General features: G+C 37.7%; 1 protein-coding gene across 4 annotated transcripts in view; it reads right to left on the bottom strand.

The window, feature by feature from the left end:
* LOC102694421 (CCR4-NOT transcription complex subunit 4) overlaps window positions 1–10327 on the bottom strand; it is a 51287-nt gene extending 40960 nt beyond the window's left edge. For 3 of the 4 annotated variants that reach the window (XM_006633497.3, XM_006633499.3, XM_015352924.2), the window contains exon 1: window positions 10096–10327. The gene's annotated coding sequence lies outside the window, so the exon portion shown is untranslated. The remainder of the gene's footprint in view (window positions 1–10095) is intronic. The other variant, XM_015352923.2, reaches the window with a different exon arrangement.
* Window positions 10328–12480: the final 2153 nt, after the last annotated feature.

The following is a 12480-nucleotide window of genomic DNA, read 5'->3' as shown; positions in this document are numbered from 1 at the left end:
AGAAATGCCCAAATACCTGACACTTGCCTTAATGGAAAGAGTTGTGCAATAGTATTCCAATAGTATCGGGGACAAAACTGCAAATGTGGAGCAGATGACTTCATATGCTTAAATACTACTAAAGCTATTAATGAGTTACAGCATCTCTGGTAGTGATACTTATGGTTGTTGTAGGTACAGTGAAGACCTGCTTTCATTCATGTTATGGTGGAGTTTATTTTAATAGGCACCGTGTTGGCAGTCAGGCAGACTGCAGCTACAAAAGGTTCCACAACAACAGAACAGGGGGGATCAAGAAAAATCTTGTCTGGCGTGGCCCACATTCTAAGGCTTTAAGTCTTGGAAGCCTCACACCATCCTGAAACTGCAAGGCAGCTTGTGACAGTACCTCTCTCATGCAATAGTGAATACTCTTTTAAATCATGAAAGCCCAACAGCAGGTTTTTGCCAGGTCTTTTCACTACATTTATGATAAGTGTAATAATAATAAAGTTATGAAGTTAAGTGTTACAACTTTGCATTAAGCCTTGTATAATACAGGGCTTTACATGTGTCTGCTTTATTTTGTGCATGGTGTTAAATCACCTTCAGAACATGTATACAAAAGAGTTTTACTATGAAGACACTGTACACACAATAACCTAGCTTTAACTAAACTCACTGAGAAACCCATTAGAGAATGCCACACAATGGACTGCACAATGTGAAGGTGAACATGATTTGCTTTGTGTTATCTAAACACATTTTGTTAAAGGATATGCTAAAGAGAGCAGACTGCCAGTCAGAAAGATATCACTATTATACGTGAATATTGATCTTATTAACGGTGTCTAACTAGACTGGAAGGTATCTGCTTCTGTCCAGAGAATAAGAAGGGTCTCTATCAAAACCTCAAGTGTTGGACAGCACAGCTGCATACCTGCTGAATGATGGATGGCCAATTCCTAGATGCACTTTCTGACTATTTTTTGTATTTTGTGCTTCCTTCCTATAAACAAATTCTGATTCTCACATTTTCAGAAAATGGAAAACTGACCATACTATGCTTGGCATTCTCAACAAGTTTGCCTTTTATTCAAAACCCAAAAAGCATGATACAGATGGCAGCCTACTAGTTAAAAGAAAAATGAGTGGAGAGTGAGATCTGTGGTCCTGCTTTGAAGAGACTTTTTATTTCAAGATGATGGTGGACACAGTGGCACCAACATAAATGTGCCTATAAATCACTTAATTATCTCAACAGTTGCTCTACACACTATGAAGCAACATTTTATGTATGAAGCTCACTTGTTTCATCAGTATAAAAAATTAGGCCTGTTTTATTTATTCCCAACAGCCAGATGTTACAGAAGTTCTGAAGGATTTCTATAAGTTGTAACCAGCTTACATCTCTAATTCATATAAAAGAATTACTTTGATCAACATTTGAACAATAATAAAAAGGCAATTCTCTACATTTCAAAGCCCCTGTTTTTCAAGGATCAGCTGAGTTAACCACATTTTAGCCTACTTATTTCATGTAAAATACCACACAGTGAGCAGGTTCTGCTAGCATTAATTCCTGTTCACACACTTCATGAGTAGAAAGCCTTTCCTTCGTGCATCAACAGCTGTGTGACAACAGCAACCACGTCATCATGGAGTAAAAGTTGTGGACAGCTTGAACATTTGAAAGCAAAAGAGATCATTCCAAAGTCCAAACACACAAGTCTTCTTTTGGTTTTGAATGACTTCTGCCATGCTTTCAAAATGTGGAATTGGAGTCAATTTTAGCCGAATTCCATCTGAACTAAACAGGATTAACTTCAATTCCAAACCCACCCAAAAATATTCAGTTCCAATTGCAGAACTACATTGGAATTCACCCCATTGCTGCATTCTGGGCCAATATTCTCACTGCAGAGATGGCACAATGTCTCCATGAAAACTGTATAGCCATGTGGATCACAAACGGCAACACGTGGTAAGTCTCCATAGTCAGCGTGAGCGTACTGCCTCAGAAATATCAAGATGCACATATTAAGATATTTACTTTGAAATCTTCAGTTTTGTTTTACAGAAAAGAAAAGAAAATCCAGAAAGGCTACACAACGCCTACTGTTGACAACTGGTATCACCTCCACGTTCTAATTTTTTCACAGCGCTACAAAAGGGTTTTTCTGCATACTGCTGCTGAATGAGGTTCCTTAAAATACCTCTATTTTCCCGAACAGCAGCGTTCAGCTGCTTTGGCAAGTTCTTTTCTTCTCGAGTTTTTATCAGCACTTTAATTCCATAATCCTCCCGGGGGGCTGGGAGAGAGCTGGGAATCAAGCAGCGTTTCATTCCTTGAGAGGCAACACAGCACGAGGCATAACTGTGCCAGTCTCTCGAGTATCTGAAGAAGCTGGCATGGCACGGCCCTGGCACAGCAGGACAGCACGTTCCTTAACAAACAAACAATGCGACACACTTCCAACAGCAGTGCCAGCGGAGTGTTACGGCTCCTTAAAATGTCAGCGTCAAACAGCCAGACCAAATGCTGAGAGAGCAGCGCAAGATCCTGCTCTACTCGTAGTCCTTGTCTCATCACATTTTCCAAACCTAAACACCCTGCTAGTATCTGTTTTTTTTTTACAACTTACTGTAAAACTGAGGAGACCGGGACTGAGACTTAACCCTTGCACTTTGACTTTTTATAAAATACTATACTATTTTTATTTATTATCTACTATTAATACTATACTTAGTATTACTAAGTATTACTTAGTAATAATTAAGGTGGGTAGCTGCGTCAGCATGCGTAGGCTACAAAGGAACAAGTAATGGGTTTATTCCATGCTGAAAAACAGAAGAAAGAAAACACAACGTTTCGGCCGTGGAGCCTTCTCTCCACGGCCGAAACGTTGTGTTTTCTTTCTTATTTTTTTTTTTGAAGGCTCCACGGCCGAACCGTTGTTTTCTTTCTTCTTTTTTTCAGCATGGAATAAACCCATTACTTGTTCCTTAGTAATTAGTATTACTATAGTACTAACTAATACCATACGTAGTATTATTTACCATACTAGTACCATCATCCACTTGAAGAAACTTGTGGTTTAAAATGATGTAAACATCTTTGGTTAAAAAAAACCCAGAAAAGCCTTTCTTTTTAATGGTGGCACCTCTAAACCGTTAAGAAAGTAACCAGAACGATTAGTTATGTAGCTGCATTTATTGCAAGCTTATAGCTCAGTGTAAGCAATCGCCATGTGGAAACACTGCTTACTTTCCAAGACATCAAGGCTCAGCCCAGGCAAGAAGCAAAAACAAAGAAACACTGTTAGTAAACCATCCATCCTTTTCATCTAATTCTGAGTCGTAGTGGACCCAGCAAGTCATGTGCACAAGGCTGGGTACACCACTGATAGGACTCGCCAGTCCGTCACAGGGCAAAGGGACACACTCCCACCCGATCACCCAATCAACCTGCCAGTATGTCTTTGAACTGTGGGAGGAAACCAGAGCACCTGGAGGCAAGCATAGCCAACATGGGGGGAACATACAAGCTCCACACAGACAGCACCCCAGGATATTGAACCCGGGGCTCCAGCGCTGTGAGGCAGCGATGCTAAACACTGCGCCACCATGCCGCCGCTGCAAAATCAGTAATGATTGACTAAATAAATTTTCAATCAAATCTGAGGACTTAAAGGTCACTTACAGCTAGGAAAAAACCAAGGCTATGATTCGGCTTAAAGATCAAGCCAAAATCTGTTTCCACAGAAGCAAGAAAGCTGCATTCAAGCAGACCTAAAACTAAAAAAATATGAAAAAAACTCAAGTCATGGTAATGGCTAACTCTTTACATAGCAATTATAGCATGTCTCATGCATTCCCCTACTTTGTGTTAGAAAAATCCTATTGAATGTTAATAGCATTAACCAGAGGTACTGGAAATTTAGCCAAATATCCAATGTGATTCAATACTAAACCAGTATTAATTATCCAGCAGCTGAATTAAACTCAACAATAATGTTATATCCAAGTTAAAAACAGTTGAAGTGTTGGATTTTTCCACAAAGACTCGAAATACATTGGAATTTTACATTTCACAAGATTAAAAAATGAACATATTGATAAGAAAGAATGAAAACTTGCAGGCGGTCACAATTAAATGTTGCTTTGGCCAACTCCATGGTACCCTACAGTCACCATTTCAAGGCTGCTTTTTCAAGAACACTAAATTTGATGTTTCACTCTCACACTAATAAAAACTAAGCGCTAAAAGCAATCACGCTGTCACTTGGGACTTCATTTACCTTGAGTTGTTCAATGTTTTCCAAATTGCCACAGCGCTATCCTTTTGATTAACGGAAACCTGCCATGGTTAATTTAAAAACTGGCACAACGATAGAGCTTTTTGCACATAATGCATTTCAAGGATTTTGCTTTTCTGTTTAATTGAACTGGAATGAAACAAAGCATCCAAGAGCCCCTTGTGTACTGTGAAGGAAATGTGTAAAGACTTTGCATCTTGTGACATGTGATTTCAAACCCTGACATTCAGGGAAAGTAGAATGAAAGCAATTTAATCTTACGAGAATCTTAGATGCAGCTGATCAGTGCGGTACAAGCAGATTTCTTAATGCTTCAAAATGCTCCTTAATTTTTGCAATATTACAGGAAATACATTAGCTTTCAAATGTTTATTCGTGAAAAATGTTCCAATAATTAAAAAAAAAAACAAGGTTAACACTTCCATCTCAAAATGGCCAGTCAGCATTGGACAACCACCTATGCTGTATTATCCCACTTTGAATCTTCAAAGTGCATCCTTTAGTTCTTAATTAGAAACGTCTTTCCTGCTTAGGGTGAATTTTTATGTATATGGATATATGCTCCCATTTATTTTGTGGTATCCGGGGTGCAGAGAGAGAGACTTAACTGCAGGTTGCATTGTATTTTGTTAGAAGGCGGCTCATTAAATTTTTTTGTCAAAGCACCTCTTACATCCACATGGAGAAAAAAGCGGACAGATATTTGCCTGCAGTGTCACCTGGACCTTTTACCTCATTATGGTCCTCAAAAGGGCTCCTTGGCTATATAAGTTACATTTGAAATCAATTTATCACAAATGTGTATTCGGTAGTATTCCCAATCTACCTCGAAAAGACATTCCTTGAAAAAAAGTATTGTTATAAATCATGTTCTCAAAATACTCTGAAAAAAGGGTATTGATGAGAGAACAGTGTCACAAAAGTACAATAATATATGCTTACACTGTATGTACTGCCTATGAAGGAATACAATGTAAAATATCTGAAGGGATATTGTTAAGAAAACTAAGTTTATTTCGAATTCTGAACCTTTTTGCACAGTTACTCTGTGAAGCCCTGGAATTAAAGAAGAGTAAAAGACAACAACCAGAAGGTAAGCAAAAAAAGGCTTAGAAAATGTTCTGAAATAAGCAAAGAATGGTGAATTCAAACTACAACAGTTTAATGCTCTTGCATGACCCCATTAAGAATACTGTCTCTCAGTTTGGTCCCCATCCTACAAAAAGGATGTCACTGCTCTGGAAAAAACTTCAAAGAAGAGCAACCAGAATAATTCCAGCACTGAAAGCTATGTCCTACATAGATAAGCAAAAAGGACTAAATCTCTTTTAGCTCGGAACAAAGACAAGAGCTGGGGAATTCGATTAACGCATTCACAATCTAGAAAGTCAGACACTGTCAATCTGAACCACTACTTCACAAGAAAAAGAAAACAGGAGCACTGGCCCCAAGTGAAATACTTGTGTAGCAGCAGAAGACACTGTTATATTTAATGTTTACACAACAACCCCCTAGCTCCTTTTATTTAGAGTTGTATTTGTTTGAAACAAACTATTTATTGGACTAAGGAAAGAAACTGCACACTGAGAATCTAGAATCAATGAACTACCAGCAAGTAAACAAGAAGGGGTCCCAGCAGATCTCTCATGTGTAAATTTTCACATTCTTGTAGATACTAGCGCAGTTCCTTAAAAGGTGAGCATATGACCAACTTGCTTAGAAACACTATCATGAAAGCATGCATCTTTTATACTTTCATGGTGGTCAATATCTTGAAACTTGTTGATACTTAACATGTTAAGACAATAACATTATTTCATGCACTAACAACCACTACCAGGCAATTGGTATGGTTTTGTATTAAAGCTGACTTGTAAAATATCCATTCCATTTTCAGTCACTAGAGCAAATATTTAACCACTATGCTTTGAACATCTGTTTATCACCTGGGATAAGATACCACTTCATTAACTGACCTCTTAAAATACTGTGAACAGTTTGATGCAGCCAAACACATTCTGGCTTCCCTCGACATCCCCCATATTTCAAAAGGTACAGTAATTTCTCAGTTCTCTATATTGCTGTCACACAGGTGGTGGATGAAGGTGGTGCCCTCCTTAATGTAAAGTGCTTTGGTATCCTCAGGAATGAAAAGTGTCCAGTAATATTTTGTGACAAGGAAATGTACCTGGTAATTGTCAATACTACACATTTTTAAGTTAGGAGGTCGCACTGAAGAGTTGTGCTGACCAGCATCTTTGTTGCTTATACTCTTGTGCTGACATGGAAAGAAATATTTAAAAGCCAAAATGGTCACAAGGAAGCAAACCAAATGAGGCATTTATTTTGCAACTATGGAATTTATTGGTAACATTCTATGATGAAATCTGTATAAAAAATAAGCAACTGCTTCCATTAGACTTCTCAGGTGATAACACTATTTGTCCACAAATACAGCTTCTGTACAGTCATGTTACATGAATAACTGTAGAAAGAATTTCATAAATATAGATAAATACCTTAATATATTAAGCTAACAGGAAGGACTCGGTTTCTATATGTGAAGATAACTCTCTTAATTGCATGTGATGAAATATGGGAGATCTTACAGAGAATATTAGGAAGGCAAAACTCAATGTAACAATTGTGTAACTACTTTTTACAATGCTGTGAGGTACTTTTGAAAATTTAACTGACTGTAAAAAGAAGAGCAAAATACAGCATTTGTAAAGATTAATTTTAATTGCAACTCTAAAATGGAACACTTGTCAGCAGAGTGTTTTGAGCCCAAAAACTAATCTTAGCATAATACTCAGAAACTGTTACAACATTTTTAGGTTAAATCTCTTTAATACTTTGCAGATTAAGTGAATAATTGAATGTATGTGAAGCTGGTTAGTGTCACTGAATTGGTGATTTCAGTTTGAAAGCCATTTTTGAAGAAACACTTGGAATGCTGTGATGGTAGTAGGCACTTTATAATAAATGGGTAAAAAATGACTGGAAAACTTTCAAATTAGGACATTTTCCAGTAACCAAAAAAAACATTTTAATTATGTAGATACTTTTAAAGGCAGAAAAGCCACAGCTATTAGCTAAGGTTGGCACTCTCCATATTTCCTAGAAGCAAGATAGCTTATAAAGTGTAATTAAAGTAGATACAATTTCTCAAAAACTGAAAGAGATGCATTGAAATGGTGTAGAGATTCTTAAATGTTGCTTAAATGTCTAAAAACCAGCGAATTTTAATTTCTGTGGTTTTGGTCAACTTTACCGCAACATCTCACATTACTCAGGCCTAAAAGCTGAGCCTTTTAACACTGAAGTGGTTCAGAGACTCCTGACTCCAAAATACACAAAAGAAAACAGACAACTTTTGCAGTTACTTAACAGTCTGTTAAATATGCTTTAAATATGCAAGGTAATTGTACATTACCTTGGTCCTTACTGATTTATCGTTTGCAGGTAGATCATAACAGGTACCAAAAATAAATATGCATTCCGTTTTCCCGGTTTTGGACAATAGACATCAGCAAACAAAATTAAAGACATTTTGAAACTACACGAGAAACACAGAGAACATGATGAAAACATAATGAACACAACGACCAGTCATACAAATTCTAACATCCAACTTCTCATATCTTTGTATCCTAACCTACCAAACAGCACAGAGGAAAACACAACGATGCCATTTGCCAACGTCTATGTTTTTGAAGAGATGGTTAGCTGTTTAAAGATATCTATTTATCAATTCCGAGACAAGACTGAAGAGAAACTAACCCGTTCTTCTGACTTTTGAATATATTATGCAGTGAGCTTTGTGATAACACACAAGACACCGCAGAAAGGTTTTCAGGATAATGGGGGAAAAAAGTGGCCACCACAAATATCACATACCAATATTATGGGCCATTTTAATTGCCTAAAACAAGAAATGTTCATGTTACCACTGTGAGAAACTACAGAAGCACTTAGCCTTTATCACTCATTTGCAGACACATGAGGTGTAATAGATGTACCAGACATGGAGCGCATATGCACTGTCCTGGCTTTACTCTCTGTGCCCTAACCTGGGAGCACTAAGGCTTTGTAGGCAAATTATTTCATATTTTTGTAACTTCAATAACCAACTGCCTTAAGACATTTCGTTTTGCATCTATCCTGGATACATACATGTTTCCTCAGGCTGACCTTAAACATGCTGATGACTTCCTGATTCATAGCTTTCTGGCATCACCTGCTTCTACTCAACCACCTTGGGACATATCGATAAGATGCTGTCATTTGTCTTTAATTGTGGAGGTGACACACACCACTGGCAACGTGTGAACTCTTTATCACTTGTTTACAGTCAATTTTCTGTGCACATCATACACACAACTAAAACTCTGCTTCACTTGAGACACCCTCCATTGAAAAGACAACCCCTCCAGCTGGATATAGCTTTTCTGGCACTTCCACATTAAAGACAGCCGTTCCCAACAATACTGAACAACACTGAAAAGAAAACCACACGGATTGAAGACCTGCAGTTTATCTATTCAGGGAAATATAATAATAGGGAGGAACACAATCATCATTCCTGATCTTTTTGTAAATCATTTTACTTCCAACTTGACCCGAAGAGCATATGCATATATATATATATCCTAGCATCCCAGAAAAACAAAATATACCTATCATTGTGCAGTTTTCACTGCATTTTAAAACTCCTTCCCAAGCATTTATAGTGCAAATCCCTGTTTTCACAATACAATGTTACTAGCTATGCTAATCTTTTTAAAGTACTACTGGAAATGCATGCATAATGTTATCCTACCATTTATAGGTTTATAGGTTTGAACATTTATTTAGAAAAAAGGCAACTGACTTAAAACTGTCCATGATTAACAACGCAACAAACAGACCAACACGATACGTCTCACGACTGGTCCTCAATTTATAACGTAATGTACCTTTAAATAAGGAAGAGGAAATGTTAAACTTATGATTTAATGGAATTGAACACTTCGGTGACTTCCTTCTAGAAAACAACGCATTCCCCTGAGTTCGTAATTAAAATTAAATCTGCTGGAATATATTATAGCACAGCGTAACCATTATGGCACAGTTTGCCGGTCAACTCTTCTAGAAGTCTTAGACCACAGGACAATTTCACTCCTGATAATATTTTGTAGCTACGACACATTACGAAAGCATTGGCGTATTACCAGTGGTAAAAAGTGGGAGATTTAGCTTAAATAAACATATCCCTTTTATTTACAATTAGCCTCTTAACCAAGGGATATGTTGCCTTTTCTTTTACTCCACGCAAGCCCTGTGAGTGTCTGATCTCAATCATTACACACCCCAAATTGTGATGTTTTGCGCTCGCAATATCAAAAAGCCGGTCAAGTGCATCCTGCGTTTCCACTGAACGCGAAATCTGAAAAAATCACATGGCATGGATATTTCATTTCATGTACAACCCGATTATGATGCGTTGCGGCACAGTGCCTCTTTTAAAGCAAGGGTGTAGCAAAATATCTAAAGTGAAAAACACAAGAGGCGTTTTGCACTCGCAGCAGTGCGGCCTGTACAGCCCCGGCAAAGCCTGCGGACTCTCCCTCCAATCGGATCCCAACACAGAAGACACTTCCACACAGACATTGACGCTGCTTCCTTCCCATAACTAGGAGCCAAAGAGAAAGGGTGGGAATCTACTGAAAGATGGATTTTTATAGAAACATATACATATCTTCCACTAGCCTATCCCAGAATCCTAGTTTATGGTGATAGTTTGTGGGATACTCACCCTGTCTCTCTATGGCTCTCTGAGACTCCTCCAAAGGTATATTCAGATCAAATGGGGCGGGGATTGATTATCTTTCTGAACTGCCCAGAATTGTGTTAGCAGGCACCTTGAATTCTTTCTGCGTTTTTTTTTTGTTCAGTTTGGATTTGATTTGTTGAGCAAATGCCTTGCCTTTTCTTTCAGCCTCTCTGTATGTTGCAGCAGCACCTTCTAGCCACCATCTTACATTGGACTAGGGAGGAGGGGGGGGGGGGGGGAGTTGAACATTCACATCGTAGTGAGTGTGCGCGCCTGCTGGTCTCTCGGGGCATGTGGTTAATGTAGTTTTAGGTAAAAACACATTGAAGCAAATTTGATTAAATCTTAAGGTTTATTATTTCTGTATAGTGTCGTATCAATAAAGCATCATATAAACAAAACCATAATTTTAAGAACATTCAACTTGAAATACACCTCAATAGCACAAATACATAATTTGCTCATTTTAAGTACTACAAATCCCAAGATGCTCTAGCTCAACAGAGAAAATTGTTACACATGGGGGAGGGGTGATTTTTCTACTTCTCTGACGTGCCCTTTCTCTGATGTAATTGGGAAATGTAGTCATATCGGAACTTCTTGTGCGACTGAGAAACTATCCGAAGCCCATTCCATCCGACTTAGAATTTAAAAGTTTTTATGACATGTTTTTGAACAATTAAAAATAATTTAGAAGCTCAGACATTAGGTTGCTTAACACATTTTAAATCTTCAGACTATGTTAAATTAAGTTTATTTTTTACTCCTAATTACGATTTTTAATCGGAAATTGAATCTTAATTTAAAATCTTAATTTGAAACATTAAGTTGTAACAAGAAAATATTTTAAAAGAAAAGCTTAATTTTTAAACAAAAATGTTATTTATTTTCTACCTTTAGTGTTGAAACGCCGTCAAAAAACAATCGCCCCCACATGAATATTAACCACAAATACGGTATAATTTAACTTTAGTGTGACGTTTATCAGAACCTTTACATACCCCTATAGAAGGGGGAAAGATTCACCTTGTCTAATGCAACATAACCCCCAGCGACATCTTCTGAAAAGAAGAATATCACTTTAGTGTACATTTATTAAATAAGGATCGTTATCACAACAGAAACAATTTTGGTCGAATTGGAATACTATTCGACACCGGTACACATCACCGTTTTCCAGCCGTGTTTCTCACCGGTGTTTCTACTTTGAGCCGTATGGCTACTACACCTGTCGTAGCAACACTGTAAAGTACATACATGTAGTTTCTTTGCTCAAGACAACACAGAAAATGACAAAGTCAGTGGCGTATAAGATAAGGATAAGACCGATAACAGTACAAATAGTCGAACTCCGTAATAGACATAGAATTAAGCTACATGATCCTGTATTTTAGTTTTTGCGTAGTATTTTACAGCTGCTTCGTTTCCTCATTTCCAGCTGTTGAGAATGATGGAAATGAGGAAATCTGATGGAAATGGAAATCTTCTTTATCTTTTAATTTTTTCCTTTGTGCACAAGCAAAGTCCCGATGCTGTTGTTAGGTAACGTTAATGATGATTCCTGTCCAGAAGGCACAGCCAGCAGAAGATTTACTAGTCCGGAGGCTTTACACGATGCCTTGTGGTGTCACCCATCACAACCTTCTGAGTGACATAATGGCTCATGAATGAGGAGGGGCCTGTCTGGGTTGTAAACAGTCCTAGAAGAAATGGTATGCATGATCCTCTTTTTGACGTCCCTGGTACAGTTAGATCTCCATTGGGACTCATAGAGATAAAAACGTTTGTTGAAACGTTGTTGAAAAGGTGACAATAGAAATGATGCGCTCTAAAAAGAACTTTTTTTACAACTTTTATGCGCTAGAGTGTTTTCTTATTGTTTGTTGAGTTAGTACAAAATGTGTATTTGTCCTTGTATATTAAGTCATGTTTTTCATGTTGTGATGCTCAGCCTCTGCTTGCTGAATGGTAACCATCTATATCAATACACTTCTAACCTATTACCTTCCATCCTCTTCCTGGATGATCTTTTACAACTCTAAACCTCTGAATACCTTTATACAGTAGCCTCCCCGCAGCCCCCCATCCTCCTATTACGTGACTATGTTATTGAGTAATTTTTGGCCTGTGCATGCTGACATTGCTGATTCCTTTTCTTTTATTTTTCTCACTAGCAATGGCATCCAATTGCACAACGCCTTGCTCATTCTTCTCTTGGGAAGGGGGGAACAGCAGACGTTTCTGCTGCTGATCCTGTCTAACAAGTACAATTGTTTTACACCAATTAGAGTCTAACTGTAATGTGTCTGACAAATACTATTCTTACTTCTTACAAGTGTGTCTTCAACTGGCATACCCTGAGTATTT

Source organism: Lepisosteus oculatus, chromosome 7, assembly GCF_040954835.1.
Source record: "Lepisosteus oculatus isolate fLepOcu1 chromosome 7, fLepOcu1.hap2, whole genome shotgun sequence".
NCBI classification, from domain to species: Eukaryota; Metazoa; Chordata; class Actinopteri; order Semionotiformes; family Lepisosteidae; genus Lepisosteus; species Lepisosteus oculatus.
This window is presented reverse-complemented; position numbering and strand designations above follow the sequence as displayed.